General features: G+C 43.0%; 1 protein-coding gene across 1 annotated transcript in view; it reads right to left on the bottom strand.

The window, feature by feature from the left end:
- The window catches only part of March3 (membrane-associated ring finger (C3HC4) 3, E3 ubiquitin protein ligase), a 152,258-nt gene extending 152,079 nt beyond the window's left edge, over window positions 1-179 (bottom strand). The window contains exon 1 of the mRNA XM_013015584.1: window positions 16-179. The gene's annotated coding sequence lies outside the window, so the exon portion shown is untranslated. The remainder of the gene's footprint in view (window positions 1-15) is intronic.
- Between the last annotated feature and the right edge of the window lie 9,909 nt (window positions 180-10,088).

Raw genomic sequence — 10,088 nt, 5'->3', positions numbered from 1 at the left:
CGCGCGACCACTCACCCTCCTGGCCGAGCCCTGCCGCGGGTCCGCAGCCCCAAGCTGTCCCCCGCCGATCGCTCACGTCCCGGAGGGTCCGCGCACCCTGGCCCGAGCGGGCACCTCAGAGGGAACACCGCAAGCCCGGCGGCCGCCCGCCTCTGCAGTCGCCCCGAGCGCGCTGACAATTCAAGGACCTGCTCAGCGAATGAGGCGGAACGCCGGGCTGTGGAAGACCAGGCTCGGCAGGGAGGCGGGGCCGGAGGCGGGGCCACCGCCGGGGGGTGGGGCCGCCGCTGGGGCGGGGCCACCCTCTGGCCGGCCCTTGAGGGGCGTGGTGTTCATCAGCCTGTGATTGGCGAGGCTAACAGCCAACCGTGTGGTCTCCAGAGCCTCAGGCGGCCGTAGGCGGTGCCTAGCTCTCGGCCCCGCCCTGCAGGCTCTGTCCAATCGCCCGCGGAGGAGGGCGGACCGGGGAGCGGGCCGCGGCGTTGCAGGTTGTCTTTTGCGAAGTGTGGCGGCCGCTGGCCGGCGCCGCCGGGCCGTTCGCAGCGGGCTCTGGACCGCGCGGCAGGAGGGTCCGGCGCTGAGAGAAGTCAGGACGCCCACCCCGCCCCGAGCTGTAGCCCGTCGGCGCGCCGTGGAGCCGGGGGCCTAGTGGTGGACGGAGACCAAGATGACAGTCGGGTGGTGGAAGCGCGGAACCCGGCGGCCCCGAAGGAGCCAAGGACCCCGAGACGGCGCGTCCCCGGCCGGGCCGCCGGGCTGCGGGTGGAGGACCGTGGCCGGAGATGGAGAGCTCCTGGCTCCCTAGAAAAGGTTCCGATCTCCATCCGAGGGTCATCTCCCCGACGTGCGGGGCCTGCCCGGCTCTGGGCGGGGGCGGGGGCAGCGCTCGGCGGCGGCATCTCCGGGGATTTAGCGGGAGCTCCGGGACGCGGGACTCGGCGGAAAGTCTCCTCCTCCGCCCGCTCCCCTCCTCCGGCGGGTGTCCTGCGGGTGCGGTCCGCGGGGGGCGGCTCCCGCGGCTCTCTTCTCGGTCGGCTGATGCCCGGGAGAAGCATCTTCGTGGACAGGGCCTCTCTCTGCCTGGAAATGCACCTGCCGTGGAACTAACAGCCAAAGGGCCTATGGGCGGGACCGCAGGAGTGGGCAACAGGAAAGGAGCCAAGTTTCCTGATGTCCTGACATTCACCAGCATAGGTCCCACGCTGCCCCCTTCCACTCATTGTCACGCTCAGACCCCAGAAGTCCGGAAAGGACTTGAGGTGTAGCAAATGTGCAAGTGTGAGAGCGCTACCTGTAGTCTTGCCATCAGCACCTGGCCTTGAAAAGGTCTTGCCTTGCTGGGTGCTGGTGGCTCATGCCGATAATCCCAGCTACTCAGGAGGCTGAGGTGTGAGGATCCCGGATTGAAACCAGCTTGGGCAGGAAAGTCTGTGATACTCTTATCTCCAATAAACTACCAAAAAGCTGGTAGTGGAGTGTGGCTCAAGTGGTAGAGCACTAGCTGTGAGCACAAAAAGCTCAGAGACAACATCCAGGCCTTAAGTCCAAGCTCCATGATGACACAAGAAAAATAAATAAGCTTTTTTTTTTTTTTTAATGATCATAGCTGACTTCTCATGAGAAGATTTTGATGAAGTCAGCAGGGAGAAGGTAAAGGGCCAGCCTGTGACGGGAAAGGGGTGAAATGGCCTTGCAGCCCGCGAGGCTGTTCCTCTTTAGGTGAGCTCTGGACTGGGTCCCATCATGCTTCTGAATAGTATACTGAGGTGTCTTTCCACGTGAGGATAAGGAATGGGATTAGGATAGAGACAGGGCTATCAGTGCCAGACAAGCCTTGGAGGACTCTACTTGTTACCTTGGTTCTAGCAGCGGGTCAATCAGCTTTCTACTGCTATGACAGAATATTGAAGGAAAATCAACTTTTCAGGAGGAAATGTCTGTTTGGGCTCAGTTTCAGAGGTCTCAGTTGCTTGACCTCTTTGGACCTGTGGCAACAAAGTACAAGATGGTAGGAGCTCTGTGTAGAAAAAAGCTTCTCACATCAGTTGTAGCCAAGATTAAAAGAGAGAGGGGAGGAGAGATGATTTTTCCAATATGTCCTTCAAAACATGCCCCTAATGCCCTTTCTGTTCCTGGGCCCCACTTCCTATAGATTCCATCACTGACCTATGGCACCACAGGCAGGGGAAACAAGCCTTCAACATAGGGATCTCCAGGGGACATTCAAAATCCCAACGTCAGCACCTTTCATCCGTTCTACAACCCACAAGCCTCCGCACTGAAGACTTATCACGAAACCTCATCTTTGTCTAGAATTACTAGGAAATTATGGAAGAAATGTATTGCCTTTCATTTTTGTCCTCCACATTCCTGAATATAACTAGAGAAGCTGCCTACAGTGTTTATTCACATCCCGTGGAAGTGTTACACAAGTGCTAAGGATTATTTTAAAAAGTCATATTCGAGGGAGGAGGATGGGGGAGGGGAGGAGTGTGGGAGGTGGGAGAGGAGGGAAGGGGTACTGGGACATCAACAAGGGAAGGGGTAAAATTGATCGACAAGTAATATACTCATCTTTACAATAAAATAAAATTGTAAAAATCATATTTGAAGGGCTGAGGGTGTAGCTTTGTGGTAGAAAATGTACTTATCAGTGACAAGCTCCGGATCACCAGCACTGGAAAAAATAAAACAACCTTCAGAATCACCTCAGTAATAGGAACCAAGCCCTGGCTGATGGCTGTACTGATGGTAGTATTTACATTAGATGCAGGAAGTAAAAGAAATGTCTTTTGTGAAATAAGAATTAAACAGGTGACTTTTATGTCCTGATTTCTAAGAGCTGCCATTTGTTTCAGATGTGCACAGTTCTAACATTTTTTTTCTTATAGAATGGATGGCATGGAAAATAAGCACATTTGGGCTATATTTAATTAGCATACCATCTTTCATTGTAATTCATTTTCCAAAGGACTTTTATCACTTGGACGCAAGACAACACACCTGGGCATTTGGTAGCACAGTAAAGTCAACTATATGGTTTCCAGTTCCCATAACATTCCTTTGCCTTTCAGCCATCCTGATCATCTCCAAAGGAAAATTAGATCTGTTCCTAGTCCAAGAACTAATGTTAATATTATCTGTATGAAATAAACAGAAAACCATGAAAGTATAGATGTGGAGGTCACTTATTTAGCTGCAATCTGTGTCATGAAATTTCACTCAAAGGGATGAAGTTTGTGAAGTGGCCTATAAATGAGAAGAGTCAGGGGAAAGCAGGGATGCACACTTGTCCCTTTGTGGAGAGGAAGCAAATTTTCCTACAGGCTCTTCATCTCTCTCTGACTCAAATATTTTAGAGCTCTCTAAATTACAATTGAACGTTGAATGGTAGGAGTCATGAGTTCCAATTTGAGTGGCTGTAGTGGTGACTGCTTCTGGCAGTCACTTAACCTCTGTTTACCCTCACTTCTTTGGCCATAAAACAGCTGGCAAGATAGGCCTACTGTGTTTAGCAGCTCAAAGGGGACCCCGTGGTAATAGTTACAAAGCATTACAGACAACATTGCATTTAGAATAGTGTTAACTGCCAAAAAGAAAAAGAAAGCGAGGGAGATGGGAAAATAGTGTACTTCAAACAAGTCTGTACACATACAATTTCCATCTATTTCTATCTCATTGGATTCTTATCCCCCTATAAATGGAAATAGGAAAAAAGCACTCTTTAGCATCCTGGTTCAATTGCTGAGTGTTTTGGAAGCTGTTAATGGTAACACACCACCTAACTAGGAAGAGTTCTAGAAGTAGATCTAGAGGAAAATTCTTTTTTTTTTTTGTTTTTTTTGGTCCGGTTGTGGGGCCTGAACTCTGGGCCTGGGTGCTGTCCCTCAGCTCTTCAGCTTAAGGCTAGCATTCTACCACTTGAACCACAGCGCCACTTCCGGCTTTTTTCTTTTTGCTTATGTGGTGCTGAGGAATCGAACCCAGGGCCTCAGGCATGTAAGGCAAGCGCTCTACCACTGAGCCACCTTCCCAGCCCTCGAGAGGAAAATTCTAAGTGAATAGTGTTTTTCCCTCTCCTTCATTCCCATCAGCTCTTTCAACATAGATTTACTTTAAAAATTATGCTCAATTTAAAGATGACTGAAAAATATCTTAACAAAGAAACAGAAATTTCTAAATTCTCATCAAAGGCACAGAGTCTAATACTAGCTCTGCTACAGATTCCTTCTGAGAACTTGGGAAAGTCATTCGACTTTCATATCTTAGTTTCCCATGTATAACACTGCAATGATACTTTGAGCCATTCCAGAAATGGGAGACATAACTAAGGAAAAGACATGTTGAAGTATTAATTGCTTCATTGACTACAAAATAATCACGTAAGTGTTCTTGGCAAACTGTAGTATGGTGTTTGTATACAATAATTTTTGCAAGTAAACCAGAAAATTAGCAGATACTTTGAAGGAGAAAAAGGTAATAAAAGTCAACATAATACAAAAATCACAATATTAGAAAAACATATTATCCTTTTTCCTCCTCTTTAGCTTTTAATTGTTATGTGAGTATATGTGAGTACATTACTGCGGGAGTTCTTTTAGTATTATTCAAATAATTGTACCAAGGAGTTACCATTCAACAAATCAGTTTATGAATGTAATCATCTTGATCAATGTCACCCCCCCTTTTTTTAAATCATTCTTCACCATTTATTCCAACCCTGCCCCTCCCCTCACTTTTGTTAATTTTGTAGGATACACATTAAATTTTGTCTACCTCCTTCCCCTTGACCCACCTCCTATCTTTCCAACAAAATGATTACCAGGAAACGAGATATTTTTTGTTGTAGATTTCAGTATCTTCAGATAATATAACCACCCACAAAACAATGCTATCTCACTATATTTGAATACTAAAGCAACTTTCCCATTTGAGAGTTACATTGCTAACAAATGAGTAGAGAATGGTAGTTTTTATTCCCCTAAACATGCAATTTTAGCATATATTCCCCAAAGAAAAGCTACATAGAGCTTCTCCAAAATTGACACCTCTAGCTAGACACTGGTAGCTCATACCTGTCGCCCCAGCTACACGGGAGGCTGAAATCAGGAGCGGCCGATTCCAGGCAGACTGAGTAAAAGTATTCATGAGACCCTTATCTCAAGGGAAAAAGTGGAAGCGTGTCTGTCACCCCAGCTATGGAAGGAAACCTAAGAGGATCATGGCCCAGGTCAGTCTGAGCAAAAAGTGAGACCCTATCAAAAAATAACCAGAGCAAAAAAAGGGACTGTTTGGTTCAAGCAGCAGAGCACCACTTGCCTTATAAGTACAAATCCTGAGTTCAAATCTCAGTCCTTACAGATATATAAATACACACCACTGAGGACAAGCCTGGTGGAAGACTACAATGATCTTGGAAAACGATAGCCTGGTACAAAACTAGACAAATGAATCAGGAATCTACCAGAAGAGCTAAGTGTACTCATTAATGGAATTCTCCAGAGTAACTGAAGCAATAGGAACTACACAGAGAGAGAGAGAGAGACAGACAGACAGACAGAGAGACAGAGAGACAGAGAGACAGAGAGAGTCAGAGAGAGAGAGACAGAGAGAGTCAGAGAGAGAGAGAGAGAAGAGGTGTATTTTGAAGAATTGGCTTACTAGAAAGCAAAACTGAGTTTCCATAGTCTACTACCTGTTAATGGGAAATATAGGAAAACCAGCAGCTTAACTTCAGTTCTATTCTTCAGGATTGAAACCTAGGCATTCCAAGGGCAGCAAGTGTCAAGTGTACCTGCTCAAGCAGACAAAGACAAAGCAAAAAACTGAATTTGTCCTTCCTCTTTTTTGTTTTTTATTCACTCCTGCTGGTAAGGGCAATCTACTGAGTTTATCTATTCAAATGCTAATCTCATCTAGAAACATTCTCATGGACACATCCAGAAATAATGGAGCATTCTATAGTAGAGTCAAATTGACATATAATCATCACAAATGGAATACAAATAGGAAAAAGTTCTTGATATACAAAGAGTACGGGCTTTGGGGATCCTATAGGAAGAAGGTTAAATTTTCTCTCTACTTCTTACTATAAAGCTCTGCACAAATGGAGTAGTGTAAAGCCTGAGCTTGTCTCATTAGCTTGCTATGAAGTTCAAATGAGAAGCTAGGCTTATAGAAGGCACTCTATTGGTAACACCCCCACCCCCTCATTTACTCATTGATTAAGAGATGGGTTGATAGAATTTATTGATGGTATTGTGAATTAAATGTATGGCCTTGTACTTGCTAGGCAAACACTCCACCCCTGTGACATTACTGCTATTTCTTCCTCCTAAGAGCTTCCAACTTGAAAGACTATTCTAGGAAAAATATTCTGCTCCATATTAAAAGTCAAAAGCCTCTTTATAGGAACTGGAGGTAATCTAGGAAAACCTAGTTTTCCATTGGCAACTTCTTTCTTGAAATATCGTCCTAGGTTAGCATTGCTTTGCTTTCATGTGCAAAGGGCTAATTCCTATCTTTCTTAATAACTAGGAAGCTAGGTTGCAACTTCCTAGCACGTACATCACAAGAAAGCAAAGGAAAGATTTGGAGTTTCAGACAAGGCCATAGAAAACAAGCGGTGTTTCAAAATGCCAAACCATTTTCAAGGTCTTATTGTAAGCTTCTAAAAGATTTGGGCAGCTGAACCATATGCTCATCATCTGGAGTTTAGACATAATGTGAGCTGGTTCCCTTAAGGCAGTAGTACTAGAATAATAACTGGCCAGCTAAAGAGTGGGAGAAAAAAAGGTTTATCCTTTAGAAATGAGCTGCATCATTAGTTATTATGAATATCTCAAATTATGACAGATTCACGTGTAAGCATGCCAGGGAAAAGGAGCCATGAGGTATAATACAAAAAATTGTTTATTACCCAAGAGAATCTAGGTTCTAATGCGGATGCTATTGCATCTGTGAAATTCTGAAACTCACAAAGGATTTGAAGATAGAAAGCCAAATAAAACATAATACAGAGGGAAATGATTTTGATTATGTAACACTTATATATAGCATTTCATTTTACATTTTCAAATTGCTTTTCCCTCATTGGCTTATTCTTCACAGCACACCTGGGGAGAACCTTCATGCCATTATATTCTGTTCGTAGCTGAGGCAACTGAGACTGGCAGGCAAGGTGTTTTATCCAAGAGCACAATAGGGACAGGGTGAGAAATTACTCATCCATTCAATCAGGAAGCTATTCAGCACTACTATTGGCTAGCCACCAAAGTCTGTGTGGTAGCAGTATGCAGAGATGGGTGAAGATTTCTGGAGCAGTAGGAAGGGGTTTATCCATCAGGGAGGCTTCAAGTAGCAAGGACCGAGGTTAAAGAAAGCAAAATTTCCAAAATTTGTAGAGACAGTGAATCAATTCAAGGCCCTAGAGGGCTGCTGGGAGGAATTCTGACAATGGAGTTCATGGGTAGTGGAAATGACACAGTGGCCTGAAGATAGACAAATTCAAGACACAGTGGACAATGACTACTGCAGAGAAGTTACAGAAAAAAGACTAGAGAGCAGAAGGCAACTTTTTAGGTCACTAAGTGTCCAGCTCTAATAGGTAGACTCCAGCCTGTGGATATTTGGGGACAGACTCATCTCTGATTACTCCCATTGGTTCATTTTTCTAACATGGACCATACTAACATATACATAACAATATATGAGATTAACTTAGCACATATGCTCAGTTCACAAGTATTTACAAAGATATTTACAAGTATTTTTTCAAACATTATTTTTTTCTAAACAAGTTATTTACAAAACATATTTTTTCTTAACAAGTATTTACGAACATTTTAACAAGTATTTATAAACAAACATATTTACAAATATTTTTCAAACATTATTTTTTCTAAACATTTCTTGGTGTTTTTTAAATTTTGCAATAACCTTATATTAGAGGAACTATTTTTGTAAGAGATAATGCACAGTCTCAGAGAAAATAAGCAACCAATGGTCTGTACCATTATTAGTGTTAGGAAATTGAGACATGAGGGTATTAGAATGAAGAAAGAGTAGAGAGCAAACCCAACACACCAGACAACTTTAATGGAAAGCTGGAGAAAGAAATGGAGGAGAATGGAAAAGGAATAGACAGACTTGATTGTCAACAGGCTAGGACTATTTATTGCCACCGAGAAGCACAGACCTTCCCCTGGGTTTGGAGGTTGTATCTAAAAAAGCTACTTTTAAAATAATAAATTAAATTATGAAAAACATTAAAATGTCTAATTTATAAGTTTTAAAAAATACTCTTTCATTTTATTCATGAATACTCAAAGGGAAAGCTCTACTCTTATTATCTTGTTTTGCAGGGAATTTCCCAAGCTTGCCAATGGTAAATAGGTCTACCCACTTAGGGAATCAAATGCAAATATAGATTATCTGATTTTAAAGCCCCAATTTTTGCCCTTAGGAAGAGGAAGGAAGGAAGGAAAGTAGGAAGGGAGGAAGGAAGGGAGGAAGGAAGGAAGGAAGGAAAAGAAGTAGGGAAAGAAGAAGAATACTGGTCTACTATTTTTTTTCTGCCAAGTTGGTAGCTTTGACTTTGCTGTGCTTTTTAATACTACTGAAGGCTGGAAGAAACTTGGCCAAACATTATTTAGGGATTACAAATTGACAATATTGTCCAACTCCCTTCCAAAATAATGGGCTCATCCAGACTTAAGCTTAGGACCTTTGGAGAATATGTGTTCTCTTTCTGAATCTAAAGAGGTAAAAATGAATTCCCAGGAGGCATTTGAAGCTGTTTTGTATCTGCTGGAGAATGAAGCTCATGTTGCAGCAGGCAGAGCAGGGGACAAAAGGTAGCAGAGTTCTTGGTGACACTGCAAAGCTACTGAGCAAGCCAAATCCGTGGTCTACAGTCTCTCTGGATTTTAGGAGTTGAAAATACTTGTGGTAATCAGCTTTCCATCTCTGTGACAAAATACCTTGAAAAGTCAACTTAAGAAGAACAAAGCTCTAGTTTGGTTCAGTTTCAGAGGTTTTCATACATGATCACTTGGTCTAATTGCTTTGGGTTTTCATACATGATCACTTGGTTTAATTGCTTTGGTGGTACATCATTTGAAGAGTGTGTGGCAGAGCAGAACTGTTCACCTTGTAGTGGCTGGAAGTGCAGTGAAAGAGCAAAGGGGTAGGGTCCCATTATTCACTTCAAGGACATACTTCTAATGACCTAACTTCCTCTCACTTTGCCAAACTCCTAAAGGTCCTGCTATCTTGTAATAATGCCACAGGCTCATGACCAAAAGTTCAATACAGCCGCTGAGGGACATTTCAATCCAAACTGTAATAATACCTCTCCTTCAATCCCTGTCAGACTCTTTCAGATGCCTATTCTATATTTTTCTTAAACATTAGGGTAAGAAGAAAAAGAAGCTTGTTGAGTTTTTACTTACATTTTGAGTATCTATTTGAATGTGTATTCTGTTAAGGCAGGGATTTTTGCTCACTTAATTCTCGTTGAATGCTGAACAAATATTAATTTGCCCAACTTAAATTTTGTTCTCAGTGCTCTCTTAAATCAAGAAATCAGAGGTAAAATTTGTTCTGACACCCATTTCTCTCTTCTCATCCTAAAATATTATTTTTATTTTATTATTACTCCTTATTGTATTATTATTACTTATTATTACTCCTTTATTAATAGATGAACTAAACTGATACATGGAGTTTGAGACTTACCATGAGATTGTGTAGGCAATAATGAAAAAAAAAGCCAGGAGATTCAAAAGCAGGATTCCTTGAAGGAAATGAATAAGCTCAGATTTTGGGGGTCTTAAGCATGTAATTTTCAGTAATGTGATTTCAGGGAGTCAGCGGTATTCTCCCACCTCTTGCAATTACCCTGCCTTCCTGAAAATTCACAAACCTGAGAAGATAGAGGGATGGATTAATGCACCAGGAATGTGAGCTCAGAAAAGCTATAGTAGTTACTTGTAAAAGGCAGGCAGTAATTTGGTTTGACTGATCTCTTGGAGTAATTAATGTCCCACAATGAGCTAGGAAGCTCAGGACTTTGTTTTATTAAGAGC

This window comes from Dipodomys ordii, unplaced genomic scaffold (genome assembly GCF_000151885.1).
Source record: "Dipodomys ordii isolate 6190 unplaced genomic scaffold, Dord_2.0 Scaffold27, whole genome shotgun sequence".
NCBI lineage: Eukaryota > Metazoa > Chordata > Mammalia > Rodentia > Heteromyidae > Dipodomys > Dipodomys ordii.
The sequence above is the reverse complement of the archived record's forward strand: the minus strand, read 5'-3'. Positions and strand labels throughout refer to the sequence as shown.